This window comes from Anopheles merus, chromosome 3R, assembly GCF_017562075.2.
Source record: "Anopheles merus strain MAF chromosome 3R, AmerM5.1, whole genome shotgun sequence".
Lineage (NCBI taxonomy): Eukaryota > Metazoa > Arthropoda > Insecta > Diptera > Culicidae > Anopheles > Anopheles merus.
The window spans coordinates 38,571,349-38,596,956 of record NC_054084.1 but is presented as its reverse complement, the minus strand read 5'-3'; the positions used below and the strand labels follow the sequence as shown (position 1 = coordinate 38,596,956).

Sequence of the window (25,608 nt, the reverse complement as noted above, 5' to 3'; positions counted from 1 at the left end):
TAAACAAAAATCTTTCGATTTCATCTGAAACACAGCTTATCATTTGAACGTTATAGACATCAAACCAACTGTTTGTAAAAGCACAATTACATGTTAATAAAAAAAAAACTTTATAAACAGGAAAACCTATAAACATAAAGCAGTCTAGAAACCAAATTCAGCAAAATCTAATCGTCAATGAAGGCTGCTTCTAGGATAATGGTACAACTGCTACACGAAAAAACGTTTCTTGTGTATGTGTTTGCTTTTCTTCATTTGTGCTTGAATCAATTAATTTCAATTTTATTTGAATTCGGAGCATCTCTCCTATGCTGAGCTACTACTACCTCACGTTTAAAGCAAGTGGAACCACTCAAAACTCGAACACAAAATGCCATCCAGCCAGCAATACAGTTTTTTCCAATACCGGTCCGACTGTGTTTCCACAATCATCAAAACCTTCTGATCAAATCTTCTAGCCTTAGCGTTGCTGCCTGCCTTCCTTTTGCAAACACGAAACAAAAGTAAATCGTTAAATGGAATCAAGCTGGTTACGCGATATTAAATAAATGGTGCCGTTTTAACCAGCAAGGGTGGGACGCTCGTTAAGGTTAGTATTAATTCAATAAATTAATCCCTTTACCAAAGTCACTCAAGGCCATGACCATGATGTGCACGCAGGAGCAAACAAGCTGATTTTCAATCAGTGTAGCTTTTCAATCCACTTTGCCGCTATTAAAGAGCCAGCGATTTAATGTGCCGCTGGCTTTAGGTTATGGTAGACTGATTTAACCAATTGGCTAGTGATTCGAATAAATGCAAAGGAAATAACGAAAATGGATGCCCAACATAGCTTCGTTTCTTCGGTGTTGGTTGTACAGAGCATTGGTACTCGTGCGTAAATTGGGAAAAGAGATGGATTAAAATGGAATACCGTAGCACGAGATGCTCATTGGTAATAAACAAAATCCTGTACCAGTACTCATTCCATGGTACTGTGAAATGAGTGTGACCCGTGAGAATTCCTGCCTGTATGGGGCACCCAAACAAGTTGTCTAATCGCACCGAGACAAGTCCGTTTTGATGTGTATAATTTGTGACGGTTGAATATTTTAATTTTTAGAGCGTTTTGACCTATAACCATTTTCTTTGTGTTGGAGCTCGCGTGCGTACATAGAACGACGCAAATTAATGACCGTATAATTAACCAGGTCTTAGCTTAGCTTTACAACCTGTTAAACGTACTTATCTTTTCAATCGTCAAACACGCTCAGCTGATTTGTTTGCGATGTAATAGCTTCTAGGAAGCGTGGAATCATTTTACTGCATGGGGTGGGAAGTTGCAATGAAGGCAGATGATCTTCCAACCGATATTGATGCTAATGATATAATTATTTTTTTGGTTGTGTTGAAGGTTTTTGTAACGTTTAATCCTATTTATTTGAAGCTCTTTGGATCGGACATAATCAATGCTGAATTCTTTCGGTGACCTGTTCGTGTTGATGAATCTATCCTCCGATGTTCATCAATTGTCCAGCCTTATCATCCCTTTAACGTTCGACACTTTTCCTGTTGGTCAACGGAAAAATGCGATCTCCTTTTCCGAACGGGGCGAATTGTTACCAACTTTTGTCATCCACACTATCTCTTGTACCACAATATCATCCACATCGTTGGTAACAACGATTTTATGATTGATCTAGGCGTACTCAATTGTTGTCTAACGTTATAAAATATGTTATGTTTTTTCCCTGCGTCATTCATAAGCATTAGATTAGTAGTTCATAAGCATTAGACTTTACTATATATACAGTGGCCGGCAAAATAAAGTGACCACTACTTACAATTTTACACTTTTTACATTTTTTACGTGAAAAAGGAAGTTATTGCACTGCTTTATATTTTGAAACATTGTTCATGATATGCTTAAGAATGCGCAGTACCATAGCATGACAAAAATGAGAAGTTTGCTTCAAGAAAAAATATTTTTTCCAAAATTGATCAAAATCACTGTGCCAAAATAAAGTGCCCACTTTATTCATTCTACAGAAAATATTTTTCTGAACAAATATAACAGCAAACTTATAATTTATATGCGTTCCTCTCGCATTCTTTATATGTTTGAGGATCTTTGCCATAATTTATTATGTTTTTATCTGCACATATTTGGCATTGGTTCTTTCTAAGAGTATTTCAGAGCTTTAACACATTTTGTTTTTCTTAATCACGTCATTTTCACTACATTTGCATTAAAATTTGCACACTAAATGTCGATTGAATTAAAATTAAGACTAACTAAGAGCCATTAAAATTTTTTTATTTGATTGGATTGAAAAAATAAAATAAAAAATTCTTCGTGTATAACTTGAGTCGTCTTCCTGTTGTAACATCATTTTATTTACTAACTCCGTATTTTTCACAGAAAACAGATAAATTCACACCGGATGCTTGTATAGGTATTAGCTTTCATTATGCTGTCGATTCAAACCATGCTCCCCACTTCTCGTATAGAAATCCCCTCCCTGGTCATCACATTGCACTCTTCATACATATTGGTTTGTTGGATCGCGTCTAGATTTTTTTTGAACATCAGTTCTAATTTGGACTCATCTGTCCAAATATCAGTTTTTCAACTATCTAACGATATATCTGCATGTTCTTGATCATATTGAAGCCAATTGGCTTTGTTAGTCTTGCTGTAGCTCGGGCGAGGAACTTGAAGGACGCTACATCTAACGGGCAGTAAATTACGAAAATTGCAATGTGATAGCTAGGGGGTGTTTCTCTTTAGGAGTAGCAGGAAAACTGGTGTGAATCGAAAGTACAACTATGACTGATACCTTTTTTAACATTCTTCATCACTACTTTGGGATATTTCTTTTTAAAAAATGGGGTTTGAAAACTAAAAACATGTTCCTACAGGCTAACATCTCAACACACACAATCAATACAAAAATCATTTCTCAACTAGTATCGTATAAAACACCTTGCATGTCCTCCATGAAGTCTAAATCTTTGTTCCATCGAGAATTTGTGGCAGATTCTATATGCGAAGGTGGATAAAACTGGTGTCAAAAACAAATAAATTTAAATTTAAAGCTCTTGATAACGCTTGAGAAGAACCAGATGCCAAAACTAGATGCAGAACTAGATAAACCTTTAAAAATTAGAAAAAAAATACGCCAACGATCTTCGAACATGTAAAGAATGCGAGAGGAACGCATATAAATTATAAGTTTGCTGTTATATTTGTTCAGAAAAATATTTTCTGTAGAATGAATAAAGTGGGCACTTTATTTTGGCACAGTGATTTTGATCAATTTTGGAAAAAAATATTTTTCTTGAAGCAAACTTCTCATTTTTGTCATGCTATGGTACTGCGCATTCTTAAGCATATCACGAACAATGTTTCAAAAAATAAAGCAGTTCAATAACTTCATTTTTCACGGAAAAAATATAAAAAATGTAAAATTGTAAATAGTGGCCACTTTATTTTGCCGGCCACTGTATATATATATATATATATATATATATATATATATATATATCTATATATATATATGTATATATATATATATGTATATATATATATATATATATATATATATATATATATATATATATATATATATATATATATATATATATATATATATATATATAAGTTATGACAACGGGTGATGCTGTCGCTTCGGAGTACGTTGCTCGACTGCGATAGTTTTATATAATTCAACATTTTTGGACTGACACTACTACTTATGGCTAGGCTTACACTAATACGCTTAATATACTATTATAATGTAGTGTGTAAGTTGGTATTATCATTTCTAACACTGATACCAACAAATGTATTATACCGTTACACTAGTCATACCGTTACGTCTCCCTCCTTAAAGTCAAGCGTCCTCGCTGAACGTCGTTAATTTTCATATTTAATGTGTAAGCTATAACAAAGTTATTTCTTAAGCCTAGACTTGTGGATTTTTATGTTATAATTATCTACGAAAGTTAAGTCGTTGTTTTTACATACTTTCGACGATTTGTATGGTTCCTTATCTTTAGTAATTCTTTGATTAACCTTAACGTAAACGTCTTGGCCTTCAGTTAACTCTGGAGGTTCTGTTAAATTTAGATTTTCTCTTTCAATTTTCTTGCTTTTCTTTGTTAAGTTAACTTTAACATTTGATTGTAGTTCTTTGAATCGTTGATAAATTTCTTCTGTGTTCGTAATACCTTCTACATTGAATACAATTTGTCTTGGTTTTGTTCCTGTGGCAGAGTGAATAGTATTGTTGTAAATATCCACCATGATATTAATTTTGTCATTAAAATCAAATTCATTGTAAGTAGAGTTGATAGTTCGGTATAGTTCTATTAAAGTAGAATGGAATCTTTCCACAATTCCGTTAGAATTACTACAACTGGCATGATGTACCTCTATGTTTAAATCTTGCAGGAACCCAATAAATTCAATAGAGATAAACGCTGGTTCCTGATCGCAAACTATGACTTTAGGTCTACCAAAAATTCTTATATGCTCCGTTATCGCTTTTTTGAGGTCGACGATAGTTCTCGTTTCTAAAGGTATGACGTTCGCAAATTTGGAGAATGCATCAACGATTGTCAACATTTTTTTTCCTTTCATGAAGAAAATATCGATATGGATTTTTTCGTGTGGCTTCTCTATGCTGACGGTTTTCTTTACCAACTGAGGTGGGCTTCGATCGTACTTGCAACGTTTACAAATTGCACAGTTGTTGACTACGATTCTTACTTTTTTTTGAATGTTTGGAAAGAAATAGGATTCGAGTATTTGCGCTACATTTTCTTTAATCCCTCGGTGTGCACGTTGGTGAGTTTCCTTAATTATTTCGTCTTGATCTTCGACTTTTTTCACATCTGTTACCAACAAGGGGGAATAAACCAGTTTAAACATTTTATATTGACAAAAATATTTGCGATAGGTTTCTTGTACGGTTTGTATAACTGTCGTGGGACCGTGAATACAATTAGTTCCCTTTGTGTTAATTTTTTCTCGGAATATACTAACTATGTGTTTTTCTGAATACTCTGGCCTGCATATTGTAAATCTGTGATACGTTGGGAAAACTTCTTCATGTGATTCGTTTTCATCACCCATTTTTAAAACAATTTGCGTTTTAAACGTATTTGTTGGCCTTTCTGATGTTCTTATATAATGGTCGTCACTTGTATCGGCCGAGTGAACTGTATCGCTAGCGTTAATTTCGTTTTTGCTCACGTCGATTTCATTGGGTTTAATTCGAGATAGAGCATCTGCCACGATATTCTCTTTTCCAGGCTTGTAAACTATTTCAAAATCGAATTCTGTTAGTACCAATTTCCATCTTATTATTTTCTGATTCGCACTTGTCGTAGAATATATAAGAGGTTGGTGATCTGTTATTAAAGTAAATTTTCTTCCGTATAGATACGGTCGAAAATATTTCACGGCCCAAACTATAGCTAACAGTTCTTTTTCTGTTGTGCAGTAATTCTCTTCCGTTTTATTTAAAGTCCTGCATGCATAGGCAATAGGTCGATCTTTTCCTATAGTTCCTTGGGACAATACAGCGCCAACGGCAAAATCGCTAGCATCTGTTGTCAGAATAAAAGTTTTCTGGAAATCAGGGTAAACTAAAATCGGATCCATGGCCAACAGAGACTTGCATTTTTCAAAACATTTTGCTTTATCGGGTGTGAAAATGAATTCGTTATCTTTACGAAGTCATACAGTCAATGGTTTAATGAGCTTGGCAAAGTCTTGAACAAACCTCCTGTAATAACCAATCGTCCCAAGGAATTGTTTCAATTCTTTAGGATTTTTGGGTATCGGCCAATTTTTTATGACCTCGATTTTGTCCGTATTAGGTTTAACACCTTCATTCGTGACCGTGTGGCCCAGAAATTGAACTTCCTTTCTGAAGAAATAGCATTTTTCAATTTGTATTTTTAATCTTGCATCTTTTAATTTTTGTAAGATGTTTCGAATGTCTTGTACATGTTCTTGAAAAGAGCTTGAAAATATAATTATATCGTCCATGTAGACGAGGCAACACGATCCTATGTGTTCTCTTAGAACTGTATCCATGACTCTTTGAAAAGTAGAGGGTGCATTTTTGAGGCCAAAAGGCATCCTTGTAAACTCGTATTTTCCTGAACTAACAGCAAATGCTGTTTTTTCTATGTCATCCTCTTCTAACTGTACTTGGTGAAAGCCTGCTACAAGATCGATTGTAGAAAAATAGGAAGCTCTACCTAATCTGTCCAAGATTTCAGTAATGTCCGGTATGGGGTATTTATCTGAAATGGTTTTTTCGTTCAGTTTCCGGTAATCAATTACTAAACGATACTTTTTCAATCCTGTTGAATCTTCTTTCTTTGGTACGATCCAAACCGGAGAAGTGTATGGAGATATGGATTCACGAATTATACCATCTCGAAGCATTCTTTTTACTTGATCTTGTACCTCGGTTTCAAATACCCTAGGATATTTATAGGACTTTGTGTGAATTGGAACGTTATCGACTGTTCTAATTTTATGTTTGATTTTATGTGTGAATGATAACTTATCCTCATCAAAATACAAAACTTCTGGTATTTCTTTTAATAAATTTCTAATTGCCTTTAGTTCGAATTGGGTGAGATAATCGTTGTTAAGTTCGAAGCTTTTGGAATGTTCTATTTTAGGTCCTTCGTCTTCGAGAAATTTGGTATCGACGATTTCAATTTCGTTTAAGTTTATCTCAATATTCTTGCCAATATTATTTTTTAAGGCTATAACTGCTCTCTTTCCCCTGCTGGTATAGATGCCGGGTAAAATAGAAAATTCACCACATGACTTTTCTTCTTCTATAACGAAATCCCCATCATTTTCAGTGTCTATGGTAATGAAATGTGTCTGCTGTGCATTCAAAATCGTTGATTGATTTCCTTTAAATTTCTTATGCAATGTAAATTTTTTCCGTCCAATTTTCAGCGTATCGTTACGAATATCTAGAAATGCATTGATATCTTTCAATGTTTCGTAACCAATCAGCCCGTCAAAAAAATCGTGAAAGGAATAAACGTAGAATTTAATTGATTTATTTATACCAAACATATCGAAAGAAACTGATTTAACAATTCGTTGATTGTCTTTTAAACTTCTTATGAAAACGTTTTTTTCGTTCGAACAATTCTTCAAATTTACGTGTGAAGGCGAAATATAGTTCTTGTTAGCGCCTGTATCAATTAAGAATTTAAGTATTCCCTTTGTCGTAAAAATTTGCAAATATGGGATGAAGTTATTATTTTTCAAGTGTCCGTATTTTTTCCTACAACCATGTGAAAATTTAGTTCATTAGATTCGGCGCCGTTTGCTTTTTCGTCGGTTTCCGTATTGTTAATTTGCATTCTTGAATTTAAAGTGCGCATGGATACGTCATCATTTCTATTCTTTTCTTGCCGAGGTTTGTTTTTAAATTTATCTGACCAAGGTTTATCACTTTGATTATTTTTCCGAACAGCGTACGAAGTTGACGGAGTTTCGTTATCGTATTTCTTCCTTCCCCGCTCATCTGTGTTAGTGTGATCTAGTTTTTTTCGATACGACGCGTTTGTATATTCGATGGATACCGAATAAGCTTCGTCTAAATTGTTTGGCTTACAACTCCTAACATATGACGATAATGTTCCTTCGAGACCATCGATAAAGCGTGTGAGTGTAATGACACCGATCAAATGGTGTACTGCTGGTATAGAATTTTTATATTCCTCAGCAGATGCGGTTATTGATCTGATTTTTGTTTCGATTTTTTTCAAACAACTATAATATTCTGCTAGAGTCTTCCTTCCTTGTCGCTCGTAAAACAGTTGTTGTATGTGTGATGTCAAGTCTCTTTTGTCACCAAACGCGTTCGTTAACACTTCCTTTATCTGAGGCCATGTGCTCACATTTCCTGCAGCTATTAACGCTTCCCTAGCTTGGCCGGTAATTTTACACTTCACTGCTCTTACTAATTGATCATACATAGAAGATCCTGCGTAATTTTTAAACAATTCCAAAGCAGTTTCGGTATCCTCGATCCATGCCTGCGTTTCACTTTTGTTTCCGTCAAAGTTCGGCAGATTACGAATTGGATCAGGCGTTCTATATGACAAAAAAGGGTCATCTGTCCTAGCTTTCATCCTTTTCATATCTTCTAGCAGGTCGTTGTGTGAGTTTGTTAGCTCACGAATGTGAACAAGCAATTCTTCTGGTGTGAAATTTTGTTCCATCTTTCACTATCGCAACTCACTATACTCACGCACAATTAAAACCGGATTGCGTTGCTTTCTCTCAGCGTATGTGCGTGGTGCTTGAAGTTTTTTTGTTCTCGCTGTCGGTCAATATTCTTCCTTCCTTCGACGTTATCGTGACGTGCTTGGGGCGTTAGCTGGAACAGTTGCTTCTCTTCGCAAATCGACTGATATTCGCTCAGTGATGGTTCGTACCGGGATGAGATGGCTTACACTTATTACCAGCAATTCGACTTTCGGCTGCGCCAGTTATGACAACGGGTGATGCTGTCGCTTCGGAGTACATTGCTCGACTGCGCTAGTTTTATATAATTCAACATTTTTGGACTAACACTACTACTTATGGCTAGGCTTACACTAATACGCTTAATATACTATTATGATGATGATGATGATGATGATGATAAGTCCCACCTCTTTCCCCAACATAGGTTTGAGAAGGACGGAAGTATCTTTACGATAATATTACTCTGATAGGTATATTAAAATATTTTGTACGATCAAGTGGTGGCATCGGAAAACTCTCAGAGGAACTGTTCGAGTCATACACACACCCAAGATGACCAACATAGTTTCATCAAGAAAAAACGGGTCATACTCCATCGAATACAATGGTATTCCCTAGCATCCTTTACGTAGCCCGCCAAGAACCAATAAATGGATCTGGCGCACCACTTATCAGGACACAACTGCGACATGCATATGGCCAGTTCCACTAGTGCCAACCGCTGGCCCCAGGGTCTCTGGCACCAATGGCAGGCTCCAGGGCACTACCTTCCGAAGCAGGAGAATCTAATGTATCCCTTACGTAGCTCGCCAAGAACCAACTAATGGATCCGGCGCACTACTTATCCGAACACAACTGCAACATGCATATGGCCAGTTCCACTAGTGCCAATGATTGGCTCTAGGGCACTACCTTCCGAAGCAGGTGAACCTAATGTATCTGGAATTGGCCACTTACAATCATCAATGAGTGAATCCTGTTGTGACCTCCCAGACCGTGACCGTGAAAATGGATGAGCAGAAGTCAAAGTGTGGCGAGATCAATGATTTGTAGAGATGAACTTTCCCAAAAAAATCGAGATCCTTCGCCAATCTACTTATCACTCCACACTTCTTTGCCACTTTAGCGATGACCCAGTCAATGTGAGCGTGGAACTTCAACCTGTCGTCTAGGATAACTCCCAGGTATTTAGCCTGTCTAACTCTTTCGATTAGTTCCGAATTTATTACGATAGATGGAGGTTCTTCCAATACACCCGCAGACATCACCATGTAACAAGTCTTGTTAATGTTTAATGCCAGCTTTTTGTACTTCAGCCATCGAGCGTTTAAATCGATATTCATCAGAGACTCTGCTTGCTTGATTTCTTTGTGCGAGATGAACAAAACAGTATCGTCGGCAAAAAGATTGATCTCACAAGCCTTCAAAACCTGTTTCATGTCATTGATGTACATGATAAACAAAATTGGTCCAAGAACACTACCTTGCGGAACACCAAGGGTGTTTTCTATAGGCTCTGATACAGAGCTACCAAATAAAGTTCTCTGAGTTCTTTCTTTTAAATAACTTTCGAACCAACTGAGCTCCCTCCCCACAATACCAAAACGCCTTAAGGTAGAAAGCAACAATGGCCTAGATATTGTCTCAAATGCCCGTTTTAGATCCAAGAAAACAGCAACTATCGATTCCTTCTTATCCATCAACACCTTCCACCTCGCTAGTACAAGATTCAAAGCAGTCTCACAAGAGTGTCCTTGCCGATATCCTGATTGCTCTCGGATCAACAGCTCGTTTCTGTTCAGAAACTGAACCAATTGCTCCTTAACTACTGTCTCCAGCACCTTTTCGAGCACATGCAACATGTTTATGGGGCGAAAATCTTCCGCATTGACAGCTCCGTTCACTTTAGGAATAGGTATAATCAATGATTCTTTGCATGATTTCGGAAAACATCCCCTCTCTAGTGATTGATTAATCACCATAAGAAGGTCCTCTCCGATCACATGATAGCAATCCTGTATGGTTGTTGAACTTACATTCCCTATACCTGCCGTTTTTGTCAGGTTGAAACAAATGGTTTTTAGTTGTTCAAGAGTGATTTTCTGAAATCTGAAATGGCATCGTTGAGTAGCACTATCTACGTAATAGCTAGGTTCACTGACAGAAGCAATGTTTTGATTAATATCTAAAACACTGTTCACAAAGAACGAATTAAACTTGTTGCAAATGATGGAGTCGTCAGCCTCAATCACACCATTAAATTTTACAACTGAAACGCATGATTCATCAGGTTGTAACATGCTTTTGAGGACTTTCCATAACTGTTTGCTATTTTTCTTGTGCTTGTTTATTTCACTGCTAAAGAAATCGCTTCGTCTATTTTTGAGATCCCTACTATAACTGTTTCTAAGTTTAGTATACTCAGACCAATCATTATCTCTATTCGTTCTAATAAATTTTTTATACACTTTGTCTCTTTTCCGTTTAGCACGTGCGAGATCCAAAGTATACCACCTACTAGTTTCTCTAGAAACAATTGTCTTTTCTTCCACCAAGGTGCTCATTGCATGTTTCAATGTGTTCCATAACAAGTCAGCAGCCTCATCAAAATCAGATGCACCACACTGCAAACCTTGTGACACATTATTGCAAAGGGCATGTTTTGAATACCTATTCCAGCATTTAACTTTCCGTTGAATCGTTTTACAACGTACATCGTTTATGTTCAAAACAAGTGTTTCGTGATCCGATATTTTCAATAACGGATCAGTAGTGACTTTGATTGAGTCAATACTACTGTAAACCTGATCAATCAATGTCCTGCTCTGCCTGCCCATACACAAATACCTACATCCACACACACGCTCACGCACTGAACGATCAGTTTTGCTTAAAACGCCCATGCCTTTGAGACGCAGTATAGAAACCGGAGTGTTCACACTTAACCCATCCAATTAACTTCCAACAAGGCAAGTCAGTACGTGGAGCACCAGTGAAAGGAAATCTGACATGGGAATAATTTCAACACTCTACAAGCTTCTTAGATGCCAGAAGTTTTCATTGCCAAACTTAACAGGCAGACTTGAAGATGCTACGGGCGTATACACGCGGTTCTGGTCAACTTAAAAATTAAGTATCAGATTAAATAAAAAGGATTACATCGGTAAAACACTGAAGTCCGATGATGGTGCTCTTGGCTGTAATTTTATTTTTGTGCATACATAAAAGCAAAGTGCAAGGAGTAGCGTCACGGATTTTTGAATTATTAGAAACTGAATACGTTGGTGCTAGCTTCCGTTGGAATGAGGCTCACGGTACGTATACAGATATCTCCGCTCATGCAGAAGATGGACGCATCCTTGTCAGAGTCGTTTTCCTGCACAGGTGAAAGCTGTCCTGCAACCTTACATCATAATTAGTTTGCTATCTTTCCTCATATTTACTGCCACCGTCATATTTCGTTTGATCAGTAAACCCGTCTGCAACGGTGTACTTTGAATTGTATTTTGAGATTATTTAAGGAATCTGCATGTCCACCACCTCAGAGCGTGGTTGTATGTGTACATGCATACACAGATCGAGTGCTGCCGCTAATATCCTCGTTCGTGTTCTGCTCGTTAGCTGCAAACCCATCTACCGTTAAGAAATCAAACAAATCATTGCCGAGAGTAATGTCGAGTCTTGATGTTTTTGAAAAGATTGGGGCAACGGTTCAAAGCAAAACAGAAAGGCGTTTGGATAGACGTATATCAGGTATTTTGACTCTATCGTAACTCTTGCGTTGCTTCTTGCCCGCCCCAGATTGGGTACCTGAAATTTCATTTCGATCTTCATTACACCTCGGAACATTACCGGACCGGTGTTTAGGTTTGGTGTTCTAGAAGTCAAGGCTTATAATTAAAATGGATCAGGCTGCTCAGCATCGTTTTCAGAAACGATCACCCTAACAGTAAGCATTCCCATATACTTCCCCTAGTACAATCGTCACATCCGCTTACGCTACAACATTTTGCCATCAAAAGTTGTGCATTTGTGCTGTTTTTACAGTAGTCTTACCAGTACTTGTACCACTTGTAATATTTGAAAGTTCGTTCCAGAACCCTACTACATACGAGTGTTGGTTGCGCAAGAATTGTCCCCATAGCACACCGGAACTCAAAAAGCAAGAAACCGGTTGCCTCGCCACAACTTCCGCTACGAGCACACGAACATGCTTATGGCTTTCATGGTCAAGCATGGCTTCCGATTGATTCTGGGATTCCAATTTGCCAAGCAACAAACACGCTCTTATGCCAACTGGTACCGCTATGGATAATGACATGAACAAATCGAGGGAATGACTTTCTTGTCCTGCGCAAAATCTCAGCTCGTTTTAGTAGATTAAACGTTATAGTCACAAGTGGTACGTTGCGGCGTACATTCGAGTCTATCCGTCTCCCAGTGAGGAAAACGAAACAGACAAAGACCATCATCGGAAGCAGACGTAGGATGACTTTGCCCGGCACTTGGGTAAGCGTCTGTCTGCCATATTTCTAAGCGGGCCCGTTTTTGAACTACGAAATGTTTATAATTACGAAAGCTGTATGAACTCCCACAGAGCCATGCGAACCCATCTCCGAGAGGAGGCAAAAGGATGATGGCCCCTGGAGCGGACAAAGCTTCATCTTCCACTCGAAACGAAACAGACGATGTGACGATGAAATTAGTAGTGCCCTGGTTTTGCTTCCGTTCCCTAGCGCAATTTTTTCCACTATCACGTTTGTACAAACCAGTTAAACAGTTGCAGGAGTACAAACATAAACATACCTACAAGCACCTCTTGCAAGAGTTCACACAAATAAATTCTTAGAATGAAAAGCTCGTAGATGAACACGTGGTTCGAAATAACGAGCAAATGTTTATCGGCATGTCATCGCAAATCTTTCCTTGCCTTAAATGAGTTGTTCAATAAGTTGTTTGTAGGGAAAGCACTTGTAATATTTTGTATGCTGGTGAATTCCTTCAAGAATAACAAAAAACGTTCGTTTTCATCTACAAAAATGTTAGTCTTACCTTCTAACCAATAGCTAGAGACAGTTTATTATACATTCTTAGGAGACCTTTTGCCACAATATTTACCGCATGGTCTCATAATTGCCTTTCTATCGTGGCCGGAATGCCATCTGGGAATTATGTATGTATTTTACAAAATTTAATTACACACAATATAAACGACGCCCATAAAGGTAAAGTGTTAACGATAACACTTTTTTTATCACACACAAGCACAGATTGACTCTCCTTCCTATTCTCATCATATCGCGCAAGAGCAAGAGCGACATGCTTTTCTTATTCATCTGCTTTTACGTTCTCTTTTCCGCTTACCTAGCACCTAGCAATTGAGATTCGCTCGTATCCTAAAAAGCACTTGTTCCTTTGTCAACGAATGGTTTGTTGATATGCTAATCAGAAAAACTAAAACTAGCACAAACACATCCACTTCCTCGGTAACACAGTTTTCTCTCCACATAAAGCGTATAATGCACAAATAAGACAAGCATACCCTCACTCAAACTTAGCAAGTAATGAAAACGCCAATGACACACCATTGGACCATTTCGACCATCGCTCGTTTGGTCCCGATCATTCCACCGATTCTTTATAAACGCGTCCATTGTTCTTCGTTGGCATAGTTCGTTCCAGATGCTGTTGCACATGGGAGGGAAGTTTGAGAGATCGAGGGAAGATAACTGCCGTTCACCCAATGGTAATTGGAAAACTGATTTTAAATGGTAATTACTTCATTAACTATTACTTTGGACGTAAAATTAATTAAAATCTTAGACTGGGAAAACGTGAAAAACGAATTTAAAAAACACTCTCCCACAAGCACATCTATTCATGGCTGAGCTTACAACTGATTGAGCAAGGGTACTGCTTCTTTCAATCGAGAATTTATGTGCATTTAAGATTGAGTGATTGCGGTTGGCGTATGTTAACGTGCAATTTCACGAGATTCAGTCTGTAAAACTGTCTTGTATTTAAGTAGTACCGGTTGCTTCAGCATGGTTCGTTGTGCTTCTAAAAGGAATGCTAATTGGTTTCAATGGAGTAACTTCGAAATGAAACAGCATTGACCAGCTGCTACATAATTCATTCAAGTGTTGTCGATGTTCAAAGTATCAAGGCATAGTATTTAAAGTACTTCATTTAAAACAACAACTGAACACAACAACGAACCCAACTGAAACGCAACAGCAGATGAACTGCTGTCGGCAGTTGAAAATCGATTTTTTTCAATAATCGCCCTAACCCATCCCACCGTGGACGATTCTGTAACATCACCCGCTTTAGCTTCCAACTGGCATGAAATGAAAGCATCTGTTTCCATGTCGTTGGCGCCCGATAGTTTTCCATCCTGCTGCCTTCCTTTTTCACAGCCACACAACCGGCTAACTCCACCGAATCGGCCTCGAATGGCTAAATTGAATAATAAATCATCTTCGTCAACTATCTCCCAGCCCGTTCGGTGACGATGACGGAAACGATGTTTTAATTTAATTATTTTGATAACGATTTTCCATTGCTGCGAATCGAATTTCCTTCGAGCAACAAAAAAGAGTGGAGTGACAAACACAAAACGGGGAGGAAATACACAGATACACAGACCCAGGGACGAAAGGATACCAGGAATTGGGGATACACTTTCGAGTGACTCTTGATATGGCAGCTGTCGTGTGATATGCATGGCGTGATTGTTTCTTTATGGACAAGATTGGCGTCCCTTTGCTTCAGGCATGAACAATTCGAGCTGAAATTGGTTGAGCGTAGGAATTGGATCACAAGTAAAGATTATGCAGTAAAGCAATTGAATATATAGCTTAATGTTATCAAATATTTACCTTTCAACATTCCTTAGTTGTTTGATTTAAAAGCAATCAATGAAAAATAAATAAAAAAAGATTATAGTTTTAATACAATTCGTTATCTTAGCTTGGATGGCGGACGCCTCCATGCATCTTGCCACCTCAATTTGGGCCTACCACGCCTCATCTGTCCTTGTGGATGGCCCAAAAAGACTTTACTGGATAACGGACTGGCAGACGAAGGCGCGAGACCGTGAGCGGTTTCGGACACTCCTGAGGCAGTCCAAAACCACAAAGCGGTTGTAGCACCTGATAAGTCAATAAGTAAGTTTTGATACAACCTCATTCCGAAAGAACCAATTTGGAGTGAAGGCAAATATTGTTTTACAGTTCGTAAATTACTGAACAATGCAAAAGTACAAAATTGATTATTTAGGTTAATTGCGAGCATGTTCTATCAGTTATATATTAAGCAACAATTCACAATAAACTTCACGAAATTACGATTTTGTGAAATAGTTGAATAGAAATCATTTCAGTCTTTAATAAAGACTGTCTAACAAATTCAACTGTTTAAAATAATACGAATAATTTTGACGTAAGAATAAATATGATTGATTGATATACACTATTATATAGTGTATTAGAATTAAAGTGATCCGTTATAACCACTATTAACGCTTCCCATAATAATCTGCTCCCTGAAAGGTATTTTTATCCTATAATATCTTTTCAAAAGCTCGTTTGAACATTCTGTTGCTCACGTCATTTCGACCCCGCGAGGCGTACATTTAACGTTTCAGCACAGGTTTCAACCTCAGACAGCTTTGTATTTAACCTCAATCCTTGGCATCATCATCCATCAGGCGCTTGTGGCGCTGCTGGCAGAGCACAGTGCCGTTTTGCAAATCGGCTACCATTAATTAAGTAATAATGACGGAGTATTATAATCATTTAATTAAATAACCCCACCTAGCAATGTAACCGCGCACCCAATCCACAGGCGAGTAGAACAGAAAAATGATCCGCGTGCATTTCAGGAGCAGCATAACCGACTCGGCAGCGATGACCTTCAACCATATTTCATCATGTTTCGTGCGTGGAAAAGAACGAGTATCACAAATTGTTCATGGATTAATATTGATTAAAATGGCATAATTTATTTCATTTACATTTTAATTTATGCCCACCACCAACATAGGGCCGAAAATGCAACGGAGCATGGGCGTGCAAAGCAATGGTACGTCCTGCTGCGACACTTAAACAGAAGACAGCCACACCAAGACGAAGGCGGTGCGCATTAATAACGCTGCTATCCGCCATTGCTGCTTCAACTGCTGCGACTAGTGCCTAGGCACAGGGTGTCGTGATTTTTGCAGAAACAAATCTTTCGGCACTAAGTGTTTATCCATCCCAGGGTTCTTTCTCCAGCCAAGCTTAAGCTCATGCCTAATAAGCTCTCCGTGCTATACGGTGGCACCTGAAAATTACAGAATAATACGAGCAATCAAGAGTGAATCTTTTACTACCACCTTGCGTCAGCCAGGGTGGCGACAGCAGACCGAAGACATTCGGTGGAAACAGTAGGGAAACAGCAGCAGACATTTACAACCATCACTTGAAGTTGCGGCTATTACTGGGGCGGTTACTTTAACCGTAAACGATTCAATTCCTTATGGTGCTGCTTTTAATAATTGTTCATTTAGGTTGTACATTTTCCTGTACCCCATGAACCTTTGTGGTTAGTTGAAGTTGGGAAGTAGTTTAGTCCATTCAGACGGGCACTCTTTTCCTTCCCAGGAAGTAATAGGCAGCATAATAAACCAATTAGTAAAACTATACCAAATAGCCACAGTAGAGGCAAGATTAGGTAAGCACGGAAAATGAAATGAAATGAGTACTGTACTCCTAAAGAAACACGCCATTTGAGTAGGATCCAAGTGCAAGAAAATGCGCTGACACACACTTAATTATAAGGAAAGGATTTTAGAGCTTTTACGTGAGCAAAGTTTAAAAGGAGGATAATAATTTTTCATCAACGATTGTGTTGTACATGATGTTATCAATCCCTTAAACTTATGATTTTTGTGAATAAAAATCAATTTTATCGCTGGGATAAGTTTTTTTTAGCGAATGCTTTTCAATTGCTGAATAAAATGTTATTTCATTTAGATTTTCCGCTTATGTCGTTTGAATAAAAACAAAACGTGTTAAGAAGGTTCTTAAAGCTCCAAATTAGTTCCAGATTAACACGAGTGGAGGCTGTATTTCACTTCGATAGGTATATCATATTTCGATCACTTAGTCAAATCTTAAAAAATGGTATACATTTCAGCTTCCAGGCTTGATGTTTTTTATTCAGTACGTTCAGTTGCATAGCTCGCAGTCACGTCTCAAAGTCTCATGGAATAGTTGTCTCCAAACATATCCAAAAAGAGCAGTTTGAACCTACAAAAAATATACAGACACATTCTCTTTCTTTCAACCAATAGTTTTTTTTGTACTTTAGGGGCTCTTACTTTCATTTCTACTCCTTCCGTTTGTACTTATTTTCATGTCCTTGTCTTTCAATCTTTTATTCCCGAAATCGCTGACAGATTCTGTTTATAACTTGGCAAGTCTCAATTTGCTGCTGTACGCTCGGCATAGTATAGATTCAATGTTGTTCTCAATCGAATGTTCAAATGTTTAACGGGTAGGGTTGAACAAGCTCATGGAAACAAAGATTGCGGCCTTTGGTGAGATTGTTTTGTTTTTTTGTACGTATTATTTTAATGTCTGTTTGTCTGTTCCGAGCTATATTCTACAAGAAGTATTTTAATCGAAACATGGTGCCGATACTGGGGAAGTAAAATATGATTACTTTTTAAACTGCCGGTGAAAAGTTTACGCCCTCAAATAAGTATGTAATGTGTTGTACGTATGTATATCATCCATGAGTAATTTTATTTCTAGTGGTTATGAAACACCGTACTGCAACCATACACACATACTTTTAATAAGTTTAGACTGGGTTTTGAGAATAAAAATTACTTTGGGAAAAAATTTCAAGTTGACTCAGAAACCGAAAATACGAAGTAAAATCCCGGCAAATGTGCTTTATATCCTGGTGAGTTATTTGCAACAGATAGACCCATGACACCCGCATGTCAAGATTGTGGTTTGCGCGCTCAACATAGCTTGTCACTGTTTCCTGCCCCGCGCAAGAAAGCCAATTTTTCACCACTCATATACCGCAGCATTCCGTCTCATGTATTCTATATTTTTTGGAGCAAAATATGAAACTGATCGAGGGTTTTCCGGCCTATGCAATTCTTTTCCACTTGTTCATATTACTTTATCCATTCGCGTATTTTCCAAACAATCTTTTCACCCCCACCGTTCCCGACACCAAGTTATTTCCACCCGAAACTATTAGCTGTAAGTGCATTCCTGTCGCCTCTCTCCTTTTTTTTCCCATTATCTCGCTGTCTTGCTGTATCAGTAGGTACTGCTGCTCATCAAACTTTATCAACGGATAAAACAAAAATTCCAATGCTGTTTCGCCGAGCGCTAAACGGACATGTTCTGGAACAGCTCACTTCCCTACGATACTCGCTTAAAGCTGGAAGGTCTTCCATTTAGAGAGTTTTTTCCCGTTTCTTTTCCGTCTGTGTTTCTGTATGAGGTTATGCTTATCGAAGCCTTTGGTATGTCTGCTGCTTAGTCTGGTGAGAATAGCGCCACAAATATATTTCCTGAGAGTGCGTATGCTTCGTTCCTGTTTTTGTTTTTTTCCTGTCCTTGTTTATTTGTATCCAAAACCGAAACGCTTCCACAATGCAGGGTGATATTTTTTGTCCTTGGGATAAGATTTTATCATCTTCAAAAGTCCAAAGTAGCACATACGAGGCGTCAGAGGCGTCTTCCCTAAAAACACCCTCCAATCCCTAGCCGGGAGCGCTTACTTCTGTTTTTCGCACCAAAAATGCTTGCATGCGTATAGCCTGCGTCGGTATAGCATGTGTCGGTTAACGGTGTGGGTTGATGCGAAAGTTTGACGGGAAACATATTTCATCGCATATTGTTGGCGTGTTAAGATAAGCTTTAAATGTATGTGTGCGTGTGCACCGAACGACAAACCATTTACGATTATTTATTGCACTCCCGGGAGAGAGCTGCGAAAGAATCGAGTGACACAAGACGAGGCGCGGGAGAGCGCTGGGATATTGGTACCGAACTGATTTGAGGCGACCACTAAACATTACGTATATATTGTTCAGCACTTTTTCACATCCTTCACCCTATTATTCTTTTGAACGTCGGACAACAAATTTACTTTCTAGCAAATTTTGCTTTCGCATTGTGGAACGAACGTGGTGCAATGACACAGAACGCATGTCGCTACAGCCAAACGCCGAAAGCTCATTGCCTTCCCATGATCGGTCCTGCGAGGGCACTTGGACGTCGAGCTAATGTGTGATGATGTTTGCGATAATTTAGCTTTTATCGGTCGTAGAGCAGCAAACTATACTCACCGGAATTCGCCTTCCCATCGCTCTCTTTGGCATGCGTAGAGTACCGGGGACGGTGGCTATGTGCAAACTTCCGAACAAAATTAGCTGCCCACGAAATAGGAGATCGTTTGTGTGAAAGATTTAGCGCTTAGTTGAGGCTCACTTCACTTTCAGCTCACTCCAATCCATAATACAGAAAGGATACCAACACTTTTTTAACACTGTTAGTTATTAATAGACCATTAGTCAAGCGAAACAATTTCCTCATCCCAAAGCGCAATGGATTACAAATTTAAGAGCGCTACAGTATATCAATCGTGCATGAAAATTGAAATATTTCTCACGTAAGTGCATGAAAGGATGTTTCCGTAAATGGAAAAAGCTTGTGAAAAAGATAAAAATTATACACCAGTGCGCTCATTTTTACGCAATTCTCGTTAATTTTAATTTCCATACTAATGTTTCCATTGTTCAGCTTTCGTCGTACCTGAGCCTTTTTGTTTTTGGTTCCAATTTGCTTTCACCGGAGCTTCCATTTTCGTGGGAAAGAATGCTAACAACTTAATGGGAACAGTTTCAGACAGTCAGTTTTATCTGAAAGCAACCAAAACGTTGCTCATCTGTTGCTATGGAAACAAATCTACAAATTGCACACCATTCTTCTAGGAAGTGTTCCGTGAATTCTATTTAGTATATGTTTTTCTCTGGAAAGGTATCTTTCGTTTAAAACACGAAGTAAAACTGCTTAAAATTCGCATAAACGTGAAAAAAGTGGCATACGCAAAAAATGCTTAAATTCTATCGAAGTACCCTTACCAAAAGCATATGTTTCAGTTGAATTTTCATTATCCAGCCTCAGTGGTAATCCCAAAGTCACTCACAAAAAAAAGAAACAAGCACAATCTTCCTACCGTTTTGTATCAAATATCGTTGCGCACCACTCAATACGACCACTCCCATACGGTTTCGGAAACCGTGGGCGTGACACTATACGCCGTGGGACGATATACACGCTAGCCAAGAACGGTTTTTGTTTTGGTACTATGTCTTATCAGCGCGGTTCTTCGCCTTTAAACAGCCTTTGAAAAAAAATCTGTTATCATTGAACGACCAGAAAAGATTACTTTATTTGTTTTTGTCTTTTACCGTGTGCACTTATCCAGATCCAGTCTCGCCAATAGCCAAATTCAAATGTACCTCTTTTGTCTGGGTTTTCGGTTTTCGCTTAAGTAAAACGAATGAATCAGAAAGTCTGTAGATGAAGGTATTTGCAGTTTTTTTTTATATTAAATAAAACATAAGCTACTGAGAAGAAGTTTTTGTTTTGGAATACAAATGAACTCTACATGTCTACCACGTAGGTTGACATCGAACCATAAGCTAATTGGCTCATTTATTTTTTCATGATTCATACTAAGCAAGCAACTCCGCTGCTTTTCTAAAAGTGAAGAATATCCATATGCTTTGCCTTCCCGTGCAAGACAATGCGTCAAGAATTCGAACAACTTCTAGGGGACTGTGAAATGAGAACCCAAAAATACCTGCAATGGATTTACCAGTCAGTGCTATATGGAAAACTGTTCTAAAGATAAACTAGCGTTAAGTTGAGATTAAATTCACGGTTTCCGGACAGGCTATCTATCACTCCCAAAAAGCCCGCTGTTGCACCGAACCAATTTGTTTTCCTTCATTTACCAGTTCCGGAACAAGTTTTGGTTCGCACAGAAACGATTGTTTCGGACAGCTTCCTGACTGGGTGGCAGAGCTAGCGTTTTGCTGCTCCGGATGCACCACAGCTATAACGACACAGAGAATTGACGGTTCACTTTATTCTGCTGGACGACTGCTTAGGCCATCGCCCAGAACGTTACCAGCGCCGGTGGTAGATGTAGCACACAGTTGGTTCGTGAAACGCGGCTTCCTCTTTCCATAAATTAGCAACCCACGTTGCTCATCCTTCCTGATGACGACGTAATCAATTAACGGAGCAATCTCTCGGCTGTGCTTCTGCGGGAGCTGAACCGCAACACGAGCTCTTATGTGTGATTTTTACTTTTTCCTTGGCAGTTTTCACGGTCCCTGCATAAATTCGTTCCATGGTAAAAGAATCCAGGGTTTTTTTTTGTTCCAAATAGCAGCGATTTTGAGCCAAACAAGTTCGACGTATTCCACGAAATGGTTGCTATCCTGGTCAGAGTTTTAGGATCGAAAGTGCCACAACGGAAGTGGATCGTTCTTTGAGTTGTGATAGGAAGCAGACGTGCGCGCTATTCATACGCGCGTAATGTCGTTATCACACCACAATGGACAATGGACGACCACGAAACCGTCCATTTCAGGTGTCTATCGGTTATTTCAGGTTTTTGTTTTCAAAATAAGCTTTCGATGATAGTTGTGGTTCCAATGGAATTGTGATAAGTAGGAATATTCAAACGCTTGGATAACCAATTACGCTTGTATAAAAGGACTTAAAAAAGAATGACAATCGAAAACAAACGAGGAAATACAACAAGTAACATCCGCAAATTTCAAATAAGATATTCTTTTCGCTGAAAATTCTTACACGCTTCAATTTATCAAAAGAAGAAAACACAAAAGGTAACGTATTGCAATAGACCAGCAATCGGCAAAGCGCGGCTCTTTGACATCGATATGGCGGTTCTTAACAGTTCATGTATTTCATAGAACTTTCATACATTTTGCTCTCGGTTTAACATTTTGGCTCTTCACGTGAAACTTTACGAACATTATTGTGGAATGTGGCTCTTTCGGTAATAAAGTTTGCCGACAACTGCAATAGACCAATGGCAATTCTTTGTTGGATTGATACAAGTATATCAAGTACATATTAAATTGCTTGTTAAATCTTCCTCCATTTACATTCTTGAATTCCCTGTCGTTCTTCTATACGTAAATATATTTATATATAGTATATAAGCCGATTCGCGTGTGTATAATATTTAAAGCAAGGGATTTTATTCTCTATCGCATATGTGAATCGCTAACAACATCAAACGAATATTTAAATGACACCAAACGCTCTATCAATGTCTTGCCGATCGTCTTTGACAACTAGCAAGACAAATGATAAACATGTCACTCGTAAGCGTAACCCAAAACATGCTTTCAATATGTACCAACATGATAATCGTCTTAAAGCATGAGAAAGAAAAAAAACTGAGCAAGGGCCTGATGAGAGGAAATGAGGGTTCGAGTTCGCGTGACTAGTGATGGGAAAAATGAATCTCAGAAGGGATTCGAATCTTTGAATCCCAATCCTGGATGGGATTCGAATCATTGAATCCCAATTCCAATCTCAATGTGGTATAGCGTTTTATTCTAGTTTGCAGCGTGGGGAGAGGGGGGGCGAGGGTTAGGAATAATAGGTCATTCTGTGTTACTCATAATTATTTAACTTTGCAATATTTACATCATAATTAGTACAGGTCCCCGATATACGCGGACCTTTATTCAATATCAAGTCAAATAATTTATTAAGTGATTATAACTCGTTAATATCTACATTACACGAACATTTGCTATATTTTGACCAAAAACTGCGTGATTCGACTTACGATATTGGAGATACGTGTTATCTATTGACCCCATTAACAGCGTATTTCGGGGACAGCCTCCAATTTCAATCTCAATCCTAATAGCAATCCCAGTCGCAATCGCAATCAGAATCCCCATCGCAAACAGAATTTCAATCGAATCGTAATCGCAAGAAGAATCCCAATCGGAATCCCAATCGAATTCCGAACGAATCCCAATCGAAACGCAATCCCAAACCCAAACAGAATCCCAATCGAATCCCAAGCGAATCCTAATTCAAATGGAATAGCAATGCAAATCCCAATCAGCATCCCAATCGAATCCCAAACGAACTACAATCCCAATCCCAAACAGAATGCCAATAGAATCTCAAACGAATCTCAATCCCAAATCGCATCGCAATCCTAGTCAGAATCGCAATCGAATCTCAAACGAATCCCAATCGCATCGCAAACGAATTACACTCCCAATCGAATTGCAAACGAATCCCAATCGCATAATAATCTTATAGGGATTCAAATCCAAACGGGATCCGATCCGATCAAATCTTCGAATCTTCCGAATCCTGAATCTCCCAACACTACGCGTGACACCGAGCCAAGTCACCAAGCAATGTATTTAACCTTTTCCGCTAGCTCCCAAAAACAGACAACTATCATTCATCATTGATCAGAGCGCGTTTAATATTGCTCTTTACTGTCAACGACTGCTAACGAAACCGTTTGGTGGGGTGGGGTAGCAAACCACCATTTGTCCAAACGCATGATTGCAGCGGGTGCAGAGGGAAAAGAAAAATGAATTTGAATCATATGGACGACTGAAAGTATCCAGTATTATGACGGAGGCTTATCGCTTTCCGGCTTTAGCTTTCCGTGTTCCGGTGTCCAATTTTGTTGTCACATTGAAACCAAGACAAAAGAACAGTTAAGTATGGGAAAAAATTACTTACCGAAGTTTTGATATGGCAGACAGATATACTAAGGCAGGGCAGGAAAAACAGACAGACAGTGAGGAAAAAATAAAAAAGACGGACAGGGAAAGTGAAAACAAGAAATTGAAACCACAACGACAATTTTGCGGTAATGGTTTACATTTTCCGATATGCCTACAGCCTTCAGAAAGTGAAAAAAACGGAATAGCGCTTTGATTTACTACCACACGTATTGTAAAACGCCGAAAATAATCCACTGGATGTAAACGAATGGACTAATTGTGTATGGTGACCATGAAGCTGACAATTTTATTTTAAACTCAAATGTAAACCATAAATACGAACACTGTTGATGCAAAATCAAATAAAACGATGGCATAACGTTACATTTTGTCTGTTTTGGTCATTTTAAAACTGTCTTCTTTATTTCTTCACTCATTTTAATGACACTTCCTCGATTTTTTGTACATGTTTTGCTCCTAAAAAAGAACTCCCACGGTGTGCAATGACACAAGCATACCACCCATACCATAAAGAATGATTTCTGATGAATTAAGAATAAATTTGCTGCTGAAAGCAACCGTGTAAGTGAAACGCTGAAACCAACGAACCATATTTCCTGTTTACATTTCCTGCAAACGCTAAATTCAACATTACTCCCCGGCACGGCAGACACGCGCGAATATATTTCAATTTGTTTCCACTACTGGACCATGTTCTGTTAAAGGACGTTTAGAGGGTGCATTATTATTAAAGATGAACGTACTAAAGCTAAACGTACGGAAGGACGGAAATTCGCGCACAGCAAATAAGAAATTACCCTCTGAAATTCTTGTGACCATGATTTAAGCACCTAATTACTAGTGAACGGAAACCATGTTAAGTAAGGAATAGGAATGTTAAGAAATGTTAAGTCACTTTCGCCTCGTGAAAGTTTTCTTTCTTCCAGCTTTCGATCTTCATGGAGGGTGAGGTCAGTTAAGTTACACACATCGTCGTCGGGAGTTAATTTTCAACCGAAAGCGCTCGGTTAATGGCAGAAAAGATGAAATTTATGGCTAACAGAATATCCTCGGTCAAAGGTAATGTGTAGAAAAGAATGCGACGAAATCATTTTTCGAAACGAGAAAGAGCTGGAAGAGGTAGAAATCTTTTTGGCTTAAATATGCAAAGGAAGCATCGGACGGAGTGTGCTCGTAGAACGTCGCTGCATGCCTTAGCTATCATTCTTCATGCTATATTGCACACACACTATTCACTATTCGCTTCTCTGTACTATCGCGCATCTACAACACATACAAGCGTGGAATATTATTTCCAAACTTATTGTTATCACAAAACTTTTAGATTTCAGACCAGTGCGTTTACTGCTGAGCATAGAGATCTAGGGTGCTTGATATTAGAAGAGTTCCGTTGCAGCAGACAACACACACACACTCGTACACATATACGTATTATCTTCTTGCAAAAATGCTGTAGATGCAAAGGGCTACAATG

General features: G+C 38.4%; 1 protein-coding gene across 1 annotated transcript in view; it reads left to right on the top strand.

Moving 5' to 3' along the window:
- LOC121595657 (neural-cadherin-like) overlaps window positions 1–25,608 on the top strand; it is a 126,602-nt gene that overhangs the window by 65,373 nt on the left and 35,621 nt on the right. The window lies entirely within an intron of this gene.